The following is a 14,057-nucleotide window of genomic DNA, read 5'->3' as shown; positions in this document are numbered from 1 at the left end:
TGGATGAATAGAATAAGAAGATGAGTGGGTGGATGTGTGAGTGAATGAATGAATGGATGGATCGTTACATGGTTTGGATGGATGGATGGATGAGTAGTGAATAGACTGGTGGATAGGTAGATGGACAGATTGATGGACAGAATGTGTGGATAAATGGATGGATGTATGAACAAATGGGAGAACTGAGAAATGCATAGATCAGTGAGTGAATGGATGGATGGATGTGTGGGTGGGTAGATGGACGGATGGATGGGTACTTACTTTCTTAGAAGAAAGTAAGCTTTCTGAAGGTAGGACTGTGCATTTTACTTCCTTGTTTTTACCTGCAATGAATTCCACATACAGACTTCACAAAATATTTCTTAACCATAAGAGAATCTGCCGGGCAGCTCTGACAGTGTTGTTGCTGTCAGACCCTGCACATGCCATGCAGCATTCCTATGACAATCTGGCAAAATCAGTGGGAGGGATTTTATAATGGCTACTCCCCAAAAAGTTACACATAGAAGTTATTTTCTAAAAATTGCTATTGTTTGTGCCCTTTAAAATGTACTTTGAAATGTAACCAATTAAAAAGTATATGTACATGTATATATACATACATAATATATATGTTATCTTTGAGGAATGTGAAAGATGTTTAAGCAGGAGTGAAATAGTTTCATTTTCCTATTTAATGTGAGCCTATCTCCTTTGGTTTCTATGCTGAATAGACAGCAACATAATTTAAGAAATATTTTCATAAGTATTTCTATTAATTTTTCCCAAAAATAGATCCCCCCCCCCTTTTTCTCTTACCAGCCAGTTAAAACCACACAGTGTAAAAGTTGTTGGGATCTCAACAGCAATTCAGAAACCACAGACTCATGGAATGAACGTGAGCCTCACAGCTCTCAGGACACTCCTCGTGACCCTCTTCTTACGCTCAAGAACACGGAGACCTGGCCGGGTGCGGTGGCTCACGCCTGTAATCCTAGCACTCTGGGAGGCTGAGGCGGGTGGATCGCTCGAGGTCAGGAGTTCGAGACCAGCCTCAGCAAGAGCGAGACCCCGTCTCTACTAAAAATAGAAAGAAATTATCTGGCCAACTAAAATATATATAGAAAAAATTAGCCGGGCATGGTGGCGCATGTCTGTAGTCCCAGCTACTCGGGAGGCTGAGGCAGGAGGACCGCTTAAGCCCAGGAGTCTGAGGTTGCTGTGAGCTGGGCTGACGCCACGGCATTCACTCTGGCCCGGGCAACAGAGCAAGACTCTGTCTCAAAAAAAAAAGAAAAAAGAAAAAAAAAAGAACACGGAGACCAGGGAAAAATCAGCCCAAAGACCCGAGGGGCCTTGGTGGCAGCTATCGGGAACAGAGGCTGCAGTGCGGCCCTGGAGTTTTCCGTTCTGCAGCGCGCCTTGTGCTCTGTGCAGCACAGAGCAGCACTCCCCTTCCTAGGGAGCAGTCCCCCTGTGCCCTCCTCTCAGGCCTTCTTCCAGCATTGTCCCTCTTCATGGGATGAGGTGTCCACCTGGAACCCACTCCCACACCCCATAGCCCATGCCCTGGGAACCCCAGACTCCACAGTTCCCTGCCCCAAAATCCCCAACCTCACTTCCAGGATCTAGTGCAGGATTCTTGTATGGCTCTATCCTGGTGGGGAGACTACACAGTCAGTAGGCCAAATGGGTGGCCAAGACTGTACCTGGAGCCCGGGTGACCAGAGAAGAGGTGAAGCCAAGTACCTGGCCAGAGCTTCCGCTTCCCTCCTGCAGGCCAGCGTGGAATGCTGAGGGGTCCAAGAATTCTACATTTGAATACGGCCATTTTAATAAAATATGTTTCAAAGTTTGACCTATAACATATTTTATTTACCAATTTTTTAGCTTGATTTATAACTGCTAAATATTTAGACCAGCAGTTCTCAAACATTTTGGTCTCCAGACCCCTTTACACTCTTAAAAATTATTAAGAACCCCAAAGAATTTTTGTGTGGGGTTTAGCCATCAATGTTTCCCATATTATAATTGTAAACTGAGACATTTTAAAAGTATTTATTCACTAACTCATTTTAGAGATAAAAATAATAAGCCCATTACATGCTTATGTAAGTAACACATGCTTAATAAGATAGCTATAAAAAAAACTAACTCTGTTTTCCAAGACAAACTGAAAAGTGTAGTGAGAAGAGTGGCATTGTCTGACAGCTTTGCAAATCTCTTTAATGCCTGGATTAAGACAAGACAGCTGAGGTCTCATTTCTGCTTTTGCGTCTGTTGTAATATGTTGTTTGGTTAAAGCATAAAAAGAAATTCTGGACTCCTGGAGATATGCAATTAGAAAAAAGGAGGAATATTTTAATAGCATTTTCAGATGATTATGGATTTTCTTACTTGATACTACACCAGACCTCAACAAGTAGCAGTTTCCTACAGATGAGGTGGCCAGGGCGATCTGGGGTGAGAAGAGTGAAGCATCCGGGGTGCAAACTCCCAGAGGTGCTAGCTCTCAGGGGTGTGCAGGTACTTGCCTCTGTGCTATACGCCCTTCACCCTAACACCAGCCCTGCTAGTTGCCATGTGAAATTTGAAATCATAGTGATAAACTTTTTGCACTCTGTTCTATCACAGTTTATTCCTGTTTCTTGTACTTGGAGTGAATCTTTTGCCCATGCATGATTGCACGTGCATGGAGCCATCAGGATTGGGATTTGATTTTACCCCGTTACACAGTAATACATTAACTTGCTACTGTTGCATGGGTGCTGCCAAAAGACACAAGATCCCTCTGTCAGAGACAGAGGACTCCATTACTCACAGCACGCTTGCAGGGCAAGCCAAGTGAGCGTCAGCCAAGTCCCACGAGGTGATACAGAGGGGCTCAGAGAGATGCCACACACGGCGAGGGGCAGGGGGTGCTGCAAATAGAACCTTCAGCTTGGGGATCCATCTCTTTTGCAGCATGCAGCAGTAAACAAGGCTGCTTTTTGTCTCAGAGTAAAACAGCACCTGACTCCTCAAGGCTGCCCACTACAAATATAAACCTGAGAAATAGTTTGCAGAAGAGGAGCCTCAGAGTTTGGCACTCTTGGCACACCCAGCAAGACCTATGGGAGAGACCTGCAAAGGGGGCTTGCCTTTCCCAACACAAACAGGATGCGCTGGTCAAATATTGATCCACTGAGTTATGCAAATCTTCCAAATGTTGACATATTTCTTTAAACAATATCAAAAAAATCACATTCATTAATATCATTAATCTCATCAGAAAAAGTGGTTAAGTATTGAGAGTCTATCAAGCTCACAGTGGCCAGTATCCCTTTTTCAAAATTCTAATTTTTGCTTGAAAGCTCAAATTTTATCTTGTGGAACTACTGTCAGTTGTTTTCCTTGAAGAAACAGGTTCATTTCATTCATTTCTAATAGAATGTCTTCCAAATATCCAAGTGTGAATGATCATGGTGTGACCGTCAGTCAATGTTTCAAGTAAAAATTGTATTCCGTGAAAAAAGTGGCTGGTTCAGCTTGCAACTCAAACAATTGCACAAGTGTTTTTCTCTGAGACAGCTGTACCTCAGAAAGTGGCAGAAATATGTTATGTCTACTTCCTACTTCATGACATAAAATACTAAAAAGACGTACTCAGGAGTCAAGATTTAATAAAATTATTACAATAATTTATACTGCTTCATCAAGGACATTCTTAGGTAAAAGTCACTTTTTAAAAAACTTAAAATGTGGAACAGTAAAGAACACAGTGACTGCTAGTACATTTGGAAGTCACTGGCCTGATTTGAATTAGTTTCACCCACGATTGTTTTGTACCATTGGAGTAAATGTTGACACGGTGGAAAAGGACAATACTGTCTTATTATTAATATGAAAATAGTTTTGATTTCACAGACCCTCTGAAAAGGTCCTGGGACGGCCAGGGGCCCTCAGACCACACTGGAAGAACGGTTGATTTTCACATTTGATACTTGGGCCTTTTCTCTCAGGCCTGCCCCAGGCCCTGTGAATTTCAGGGAAAGACCTTCCAGGGACACAAAGACCAAGTCGGAAACCACAGATGCCTTCAAGGACCAAGAGGCAGAGAAAGGAGAGGAGCAGCCAGGTGGAAGCCCGGACAGAGAGAAGAGTGCAGGCGCAGACCTGCGGCAGCCGCTATGGCCTCCAGCCAGCCGTGGCCTTGAGGACATTCAGACCCAGTGTGACCAGATCTTGCATATATTTCAAGAAAAGCCAAAAACCCAGATTTTTCTATGAAAATGGCCAAAATTTTGAAAGTTGGCAACTAATTCTCTTTAAAAAACAAAAACAAAACTGTGGGGCTAAACAAAATATCCACAGGCTGGATTCAGGCTATGGGTGCCAGTTTGCAACCTCTGGCCTAGAGGGACAGCCAGACACAGAAATAATCACAGTATCACCGTGTAAGCTAATCTAATGGGTCAACAAAGCGCCCTGGAAGCAGAGAAAAAGGGCTTGATAATCACACCTTCCCTTTCCCGAAAACTTGCCGGGTGCCAGGAGATCTACACACAATTGCTTTGTGTAATCCACTTGGCAATCTTACAAGGCAGGAACTATTATTGTCCCCTATTTTATAGATGAGGAAACTGAGACTTAAAGTTCATAAATGACTAGCCCAGGACCATATGATTATACCCCTACAACTCTCCCTCTCACTTCCACTTCTCCTGTCCCTCTAGGTTTCTCACTGCACATTAAGCAAACACGTTTCTGTCTCAGGGCCTTTGCACATACTGTTTCCTTCTGTCTGGGATGTTCTTCCCCCAGAGGGCTTCCTGCCCAACTGCATTCAGATGTCTATCTAAAAACCACCTTCTCAGAGAGCCCTGCCCTGACTATGCCCTGTCCCCCACACACACTGTATGCACTCTCCCTGCTTTACTTTCTTCTTTGTGCCTATTATATCTTGAAATTATATGATTTATGTTCCTGCTTATTTCCTAACTGGCATCCCCCCCACCGCCATCACCGGTGGAATCCAGCCCCAGTGAGAGGCAGCCCAGCACCTAGGACAGCGCCTGGGCACCTAGTGAGTGCTCCATAACTACGTGCTACATGCATGGAGACAGAGAACTGGTGTCGCTGGGCCCAAGAGACAGAAACACAAGACACACACAGACATGACTTGTCAGATCCTTGCAATCTGCTTCAAAAAGTCTAATGACAACAAAATGTAAAACTGTATGCAAAATAAGCACTGGCAGGGAGGAGTTGGTCGAGCAGTGAGGGCGCGGCTCTGGTGGATGGGCGCTTGGGCTCCAGATCCAGCTGGTGACTGTCCCACAGGCTCAGGCCACCCAAGGATAACTCACGGCCTGCTGCCATGCAAGTAGTTTACCTATTCAATTCTTGATGCACAAATATTAGTTACATACTCACCAATACAATATGAAACAGATTGATAACCCAATTTTTTTAAATGACCAAAAGTCTTAAAGGAGCCATCACAAAAGCCAGGAGGCCAACACATATGTGAAAAGGTGTTCAGCCCCACTGTTCACCAGGGAAATGCAAATCGAGACCACACTGAGATACTACAGCACTCCAGCAAGTGGCAAAGATGAAAAAGACTGACCATACCGCGTGTTGACGCAGGTGTGGAGCAGCCGGAACCCTCGTGCACTGTTGGTGGGCGCGTCAACTAGGACCACCACTGTGCAAAACTGTTTGGAGATGTCTCCTCTTTCCTTGCATGTGCTGGTCCTCTGACCTGCATATGTCTCTCTTGTTCTATACCCAAGAGAAATGAATGCCTATAGTCACTAAACAACAACCTTATTCCTAATAGTCAAAAACCCAAATACCTGTCAATAAATAAATGCGTAAATAAATTGTGGCCTAGGCATATGATAGAATATTGTAAACACACACACACACACACACACACACACAAAGCACAATACTCTCAACAACACAGAACAGCCTTATTATGCAGAGTAGAAGAAGAATAGGCAAAACTCTGTGACATTGGAAATGAAAACAATGGTTACCTCTTGGGATAGAGTGTGTAGGCTAGGAAGGCACATGAGGGATCTGTCTGGAAATGTACCTGGGGGACTTTGCTCTGCTCAGGTGTGAGATAAGGTGACAGATAGGGAGACAATGCCTTTGGAAGAAGAGTTTGTTGCCCACAGCTTCCGAGAGGAGGAGGAGCGCCACAGCATGGAGGGCCATGGGGGAAGTACCAGGCCAGTCAGGAGACAGAGGAGCAAGGGGCAAGCCTGGGCCGGGGCCTTCACTGGTTTCCGTGGGAAGGAAGGGACGACGCAGGGAGGCAAGTCTGTGCATGCTCAGGATTAGCCAGTTTGCGTCATGCTGGCTCTGGTCTATTGGAGTGGCCCCGCCGTCCAGCTCCTGGCCCTGGGTGAGGTAGGGCAGGGAGAATGTTCATGTGGTTTGGGAGAGTTAGACAAAGGAGGTGGCTGGGGCTTGGGCTTGGATTTGTTGGTTTGCGTAGTATGGAAGGCACTCGCAGGCTAGTTGTCTAGGAATTAGCCAGTCCTGGGGAGGCAGTCTCTCCCTGGCCAGGAAACCATCGTGCAATGTCAAAGCACCATAAAGCACAGAAAATAAAAAGCTTGATTAATGCAGGAGCCGTACAGAGCGCTGATAAGCTTCTCTCTGTATGTGCAAAGACTCAGTGAGTTATCTGCTTGTCGTATTATAACTCATATTTTTAAAAATACAAATATAGAATTGGATTTGAAGAAGCACTAAGACAAAGGAACTCTTTGTCTCATCTGCCACCACTCCAGCCCTCGCTGTCTTTCCCGTGTCAGCATCCTCCTCCTCACCCCCCGACCTCAGGCTCTGGCTCCCGGCAAGTCCACGCCCTGGGGGCCTCAGGGCACTCAGCGTGGATCAGTCTCTGCAGTGACACCGCCTCCAGCTGCCTGCCGAGAACTCAGCAAACGCTCCCTGTGTCTGGCTGCTTCTCCTGAGCTTTCCTGGGCACAGCAAAAAGGAGGAAAAATCACTCCACAGCGCTGCCTGGGCCACCTTCTCAAGCTGCTGTTATGCCTGACGTCCCCTCACCCCCAAGCTTCCCTCCACCCTCCTGGGATGTTTGGGGGCTCCATCACCACTTCCTGGAAACTGCCCGTAGCCTGAAGCGGCCTGGGCAGAGGAGGGTGGCCTGGGCTCCCACACAGACATGAGACCTGGGAGACGCAGCCCCGGTGCTGGACTGGGCAGAACCCTCTTTGGGCCAGGCTCCCTAGACACCCCCTGCTTCTAGCAATCATGTCACCATGTACAGCAGGATCTATGTTCTAAGGGCCCCACCCCACCAGGCTGGAGCCCCTGGTGTCCGTCTCCTGAGGCCAGCGCGGCCCTGCGTGGCTCAGAGCAGTGGGCAGCCAACACTGCACATGGAAGCAGCGGACGGTCGAGGGGTTAGTGTGGCGGTTGTCAGTGACGCTGAGAGGCTGAGGCACATTCTTGGACACAGCTCAGCTAAGCGCTGCCCACAGCTTCCAGAAGATGCCACAGGGCACCTTCTGTGTCACCCCATTAAGGGATTCGAGCCCTTTCAGCCAAGACAAGTCCCACCAGTGCCATAAGGCTGCCCCCGGTTTGATTGCGAAATGTTACATGAAATGCCTTCTTCAGCGGCCAAGCCCTGGCCGGGCCAAGGGCACTCTGAAAGAGGCGGGGGAGCCAGATGCCCCACACAGATGGGCACACAGACGCGACAACCCGAAGCTGGGGAGCCTGCTCCGGCCCGCGGCGGGGCCCGAGGCCGGGTGGTGGACAGACCTTGCTCAGTCCTGGAAGAGAACAGCCTCATTATTACGGTGTCTGGTCCAAGAGGCTCTCAGCCGCGCCGAGCCCAGAGAGCAGGCCTGTGCGCCAGATGGGCCGGCTCATTAGGATGGGAGCCTGGTATTTCTTATGCAAATGAGGGAAAATAAATTCATCAGAGCAACGTGAACACCAAACACGCACCGGAGCCACCAGGTACTGGCCAAGAGGTGAGGGAGGGGAGGAGCAGGAGGCGGGAGAGACACCCCCAGCGCTGCATTGAGGTACTCTTAGCCCAAGTGCTCTGGATTTGTCCACCTGGGCTGCCCAAGAGGGAAACTGAGGCCCCGGGGGCCCCATCCAAAGGTGGAGCCTGGCCCGACCCACACCCAGGCACAGAGAGCTGCCAGGGTGCCAGGGTGCCAGAGGGCACCAGGAGCTGGCACAGGTGCGAGGTCAGGCCACATCGTCTGGCCTGGCTCCAGCAGAGGAAGCAGCCCCAGCAGATGCAGGGGATGCTGGTCAGACATAGCCGGCAGCTCTGGGGCCAGGAGGGGCCACCAGACCCAGTTCTGGGACCAGCCCCAAGGGAGCCCTCCTGTCCCGCACCTCCTAGACGTCTCCTAGACGCCAGGCAGGTCCTCTGCTGGAGCTGCCTGCTCCACCCCTGCCTGCTCCATCCCTGCCTGCTCCATCCCTGCCCCAGTGCCCCTCTGAGAACTCGCCAGACCAGGGAATGGTGGTCCCTGACATACCCTCCCCTCCTCCCAGGTTTCTTGCCCATGACGGTACTGCCAGCCCCAGCTCTCAGAGACCCTCCGCACCCCCCATCCTACCTCCCCCTGCGCCCTGACCACCAGTCCTACCTCATCTAATTCTCACTTTTGGGGCTCCCTCCCACACCAGGGCCTCCCGGTGCCGTCTTTGCCAATCTCTGCGGGCATCAACCTCTGCCCCGCCAGCTCCCACCTGTCCATGTGATCCTGTCACACCCCAAACCCCAACCCCCTCGACTGGGGACTGCAGTCCATCCATCAGCCCCTGTCTCAGGTGCCCCTCCTTCCCTGCCTGACTCCACCATCATTCCCTCACCTGACTGTGCTGTGCCCTGGGACAGAGCCAAAGCCTAGTAAAGCCCACCTCTACCTACCAATGTCCGGCCACTGAGCCAGGGGACAACACACAGGACTAGGCTGCTGGTATACTCAAGCCCAGGCCCTAGACCCTCAGCTATGCCCGTGGGAGATGGGCAACAGCTCTGATCTGCCCACGTTCACTCCAGGCTCTGCCCCAGCCACGGCACTGAACCAGCCTCACTCCCAGACCTCCCAGGTGTGCAACCACCTCACCGAGAAGCTGCATCTGAGACACCCTCCTGTCACCATCATAACCACTGCACACACCTCCCTCCTGTCACCACCACCACACACCACCTCCCCCCTGTGACCATCACCACACACCACCTCCTTCCTGTCACCACCACAACCCACCTCCTCCCCCCTGCCACCATCACCACACACCACCTCGCCCCTGTCACCACCACCACATACATCTCCTCCCTCCTGTCACTGTCACCATACACCACCTACCTCCTGTCACCATCACCAAATATCATCTACCCCCTGTCACTATCACCACACACCACCTCGACCCTGTAACCACCACCACACACATCTCCTCTCCCCTGTCACCATCACCACACACCACCTCCCCCCTGTCACCATCACCACACACCACTTCGCCCCTGTCACCAGCACAGCACACCACCTCTCTCCTGTCACCATCACCACACACCACCTCTACACTGTCACAATCACCGCATACCACCTCCTTTCTGTCACCATCACCACACACCACCTCCCCCTGTCACCGTCAGCACACACTGCCTCCCTCCTGTCACAATCACCACACAATGTCTCCCCCATATCATCATGACTGCACACAACTTCCCCCCTGTCACCATCACCACACACAACCTCCCACCTGTCACCATCACCACACACCACTTCCCTCCTGTCACCATCACCACATACACCTCCCCCATTGCCACCACAACACACCTCCCCCCCCGTCACCATCTCCACACATCAGCTCCCTCTGTCACCATCCTCACCACACACTACCTCGCCCCTGTCACCATCCTCACCACACACTGTGTTCCCACTTGTTAGCACAGGGCAGCTAGGCAGACAGTTATTGCTCTGTCCTTCCACTTGGGCACTTTGTCCTACATCGTCTCACCACCTCAAGGGTACTGCCCAGTAATTGTTTGCACATTTCCACTCTGTATTGTATCATGCCACCATGGCCCCTCCCGGTGTCTGGTGTCCTTTTCAGCAGCTTCCTCCACCTCCTTCAGTTACACCAGCCAGTGCCCCCACCCCTACCAAAGCTGTTCTTGTTGCGGCTCCTGCGTTCTCTATCCTGGTCCTCCTGCCGTTCAGGGGCTTAGGGCACAGCCCATAGTGTCCGCCTCTTGGACTTCACCAACTTCCCTGGGCTCACAGGGCATCCCCTTGTGACATTTCTCCTTCCTCCTTGGTTGTTCCACTTCAGCGGCTTGATTTTTCTCATCTCCCTAGCATCTCACTGTCACAGTGCCCAGCGCTTGGTCCTTGGCCCTCTTCTCCTTCCTAACTGCACTGGCTTCCACTGTGGTCTCCAGTGCAATATGGCTTTACATGCCACCTATAGCCCTGCCACTCCCCAGCGCACACCTTCAGCACAGACCTCTCCCCTCAGCCCAAGGCCATGTATCCACCTGCGTCCTGATGTCTCGTCTTGGATGTCTGGCCACCAGCTACGATGAAGTACGCCTGCAACCGCACTTCTGCTCCTTCCCCATCCGCCCTGCTCCTCTCGCCGCCTTCTGCAGCTCATTGACGGCAGCATCTTCCTTCCAGGTGCCTCAACCCCTCTCTTTTCACGCACCCCATCCAGCCCATCGGCAGCTTCTCTGCTCACCTCTTCCCACCTGTCCTCTGCTGCCCCCAGGGGCTGGTTCTCCATCCCCTCCCGCCTGGCTCTAATGACTTCCTAACTGCTTCTGTTGCTTCCCTCCACCCTAGGTTAGATCATGTTTCTCCTCTGCTCACAGCCCTGCCTTGGCCCCCGTTTCTCCCATGGTAAAGCTGACATCCTTTCAGCAGCCCAGGAGACCTCAGAACACCCGCTCCTGGGCCCTCTGGCCTCTGCCCTGCCACTCTCCCTGGCTAACTTCCCCCAAGCCACACTGGCCAGCCCGTCTCTCTCGCATTCTCTGAGCTCAGGACTGGGCTGCAGCTCGTCCCTCTGCTTGGAACTCCTCCCCAGGCACCCACTTGGCCAAGGACTTGCCCAAGACTTACCTTGCCAGTGATGCCTAACCCGACCACTCCTTTTAATGCCGAAACTACCTCCCTCCCCGTGCCCCACTCTTCGCTGTCTTCCGTCCACAGCACTGACGGCATCCCAGCGTGCTAGGGCTCCACGACTGAGCACGCTCATCGCGCATTACTGTCCCCCCACTGGGGCATGAGCTCCGCGAGGCAGGATCATTGTTTTGATGACGGATGTGTCCTGAGTGCCTTGAATAACGCTTGTACATGGGAGATGCTTAATACGAATTATTGGAGTGAACAAATGTGCAGTGTCCCATGCCTGCCCGTTTATGGACTTCAGGTGAGGATGGCTCTGGGTCTAGCCTCCCAAACTTGACTTAGGAGGGAGATTTGTAGGATGGGTATTTTTCAAGTGTCTTCTAGTTTAAAGTGTCAAACCTAACTCAAGATGACTGAACAAAAAAAGTTCTTTATTGGTTCATGTGACTAAAAAATCTAGAATTAGCTGCAGGCATGGCTGGGTCCAGACAAGCAAACACTGCTGTCGGGCTTGGTCCCTTGATTGGTCCCTCGATTGCCGGCCTGAGCCTCCCGCGGGCTGTTCCTCGTGTGCAGCTGCGGCAGCTTCAGGGCAGCTCTGTCCCCACCTCAAGTCCATGAGGTAGAAAGTTTCCCTTAAGAAAAGTCCCAGTGTTAGGTTTCCTGGGTCCAGCTTGAATCAGGTGCCCCCTGACCCAGTTGCCATTCCCAGGGAATGGAATTTAGTGACCCACTAGACCTGGAGTCCCGGAGTCAGCCTGAGCCATGTGGGCTGGGGTGGAGGGTAAGTGAGGTCTGCCACCATAGTGGGAAGCACAGGTGAAGGGCTGGCATGAGCAGCTGTCCCCTGGGCTGCCTGCCAGGGCTGTGGGAACAGCACCCAAGGGGCCTGGTAGGTCCTGATGGTGGCTGACAGGAGGAGCAGCCTGCCTCTCACAGAAGCCCAAGCTGTCCTCCTCAATTCTCAGTCACCATCCAGATGAGAAGTAATGCAAAAGGCTCAAGATGTCAAAAGCTCCCCTCTAGCCAGAGTCTGGCTTAACAGATAACAGCTTCCTACACATTCTCCTGACCTCACTCTCCACCAACCCCCCAAAGCAGAAGTCATTAAGACAGGACAAAGAAGGATGGCCACCATCTCACATCACATTGTGCTAGAACCGCAAGACCATGCAATCAGACACGGGAACAAAATAAGAAGCTTAAATATTCAAAAGACCTGGCAATACTATCACTATTTGTAGGTGATATATTTATAATCCTTCAAAACTCAAAAGAATGGGCTGAAAAGGTATTAAAAATAATAAAGTAATTCAGTGAGTTATAAAATTTATATTCAAAACAAAATTGATTTCCTATAATTTGTTGTAGAAAATAGAAACATTATGAGCTTGATAATGTAGCAAAACAAACTATAGCATTCACAGAAAGAATTTTAAAACATTTTGCAAAAACTAGGAATTGCTGTGACCCTAAAACTGCTCTAAAAAACAAAGTCTTAATTTAAACAAAACCTAGGAATAAATTGAGATATATATAAAAAAATTATAAAATTCTAAGTGACATAAAAGAATACTTGAATAAACAAACATCTTATTTTTTAATATAATATCAATACAAATGTTAAAGATATCATACTAGGTCTGATAGTGTACCCCCAAAATTCATGTACTTCCTAAAACTTCAGAATGTGACCTTATTTGGAAATAGGGTCATTGCAGACATAATTAGTTAAAATGAGTCATAGTGGAGTAGGTGGGTCCTTAATCTGACTGCTGTCCTCAGAAGAAGAGGACAGGAGACACACAGAGAGATACTAGGGGGTGTCACACCTTGCAATGACAGAGACACAGAGTGGGGTGACACATCTACAGGTCGAGAAATCCCGAGGATTGCCAGTGAAACAAGAAGCTAAGAGAAAGACAAGGAAGAGGACCTCCCCAGCACCTTCAGAAAGAGCGTGGCCTGCCGACACCTGGATTTGGGGCTTGTAGCCTCCAGAACTGGGGGAGAAACACTCCTGCTCATGAGCGTGCGGTTGTGGCCTTAGCTACAGCAACCCCAGCAACCAACACAGACGTCAGTTCTCCTGTGTTAACTACAAGCTCAGTTCAAGCCTGATCCAAACTCTACTAGGGTTTGGGTTTGAGGTTTTGTTTTTTTGGATTGCTGATTTTTGTTTTTTGGTTTAGGATAGTATTTTGTCCTATTTTTCCTCTTATTGTTTTTGCTATTCTGGGAAGGGAAAGAGATTTAAAAATCAGTCTCTCAGAAAGAAAATAAAGTTATATCCAGGAAATTTCTGAAAAGGAAAAGGAACAAAGCAAGCCCAGCACTCCCTTCCAGACAAAGCTCACCCTGCGGCACCGCTGCCAAGAGGGAGCCGGGGCAGAAAAGGGAGTTGAGAAGTGGGTAAGTGTAGCAGGCATTTAGTACATGATGGGGAGGGACTGTGACACTGGTGGGCACACACAGATCTTTCAAAAAAAGGCACTGAGAAAACGAGAAAGTTGATTGGCAATTGCAAAGATGTGGAAACAACCCAAGTGTCCATCAATGCCTGAGTGGATTAATAAAATGTGGTGTACATACACCATGGAGTTCTACTCAGCCACAAAAAAATGGTGAATTAATATCTTTTGCAACAACCTGGATGGAACTGGAGATGATTCTTCTAAGTGAAGTATCACAAGAATGGAGAAACACACACCACAGGTACTCGGTACTAAATTGGCAACACTCACGGGCACTCATGGAAGTGAAAGTCAACGGAAATCAGGCAGGTGGTGGGGAGGGGATGGGTGAATTCTCACCTAACAGGTACAATTCTCACTATCTGGGTGATGGGCACACTTATAACTCTGACTCAAACTGTACAAAAGCAATTCATGTAACCAAAATGTGTATACCCCCATAATATTCTGAAAACAAAAGACCCTC

This window comes from Lemur catta, chromosome 16 (genome assembly GCF_020740605.2).
Source record: "Lemur catta isolate mLemCat1 chromosome 16, mLemCat1.pri, whole genome shotgun sequence".
Taxonomy (NCBI): Eukaryota; Metazoa; Chordata; class Mammalia; order Primates; family Lemuridae; genus Lemur; species Lemur catta.
Note: the sequence above shows the minus strand (reverse complement) of the source record.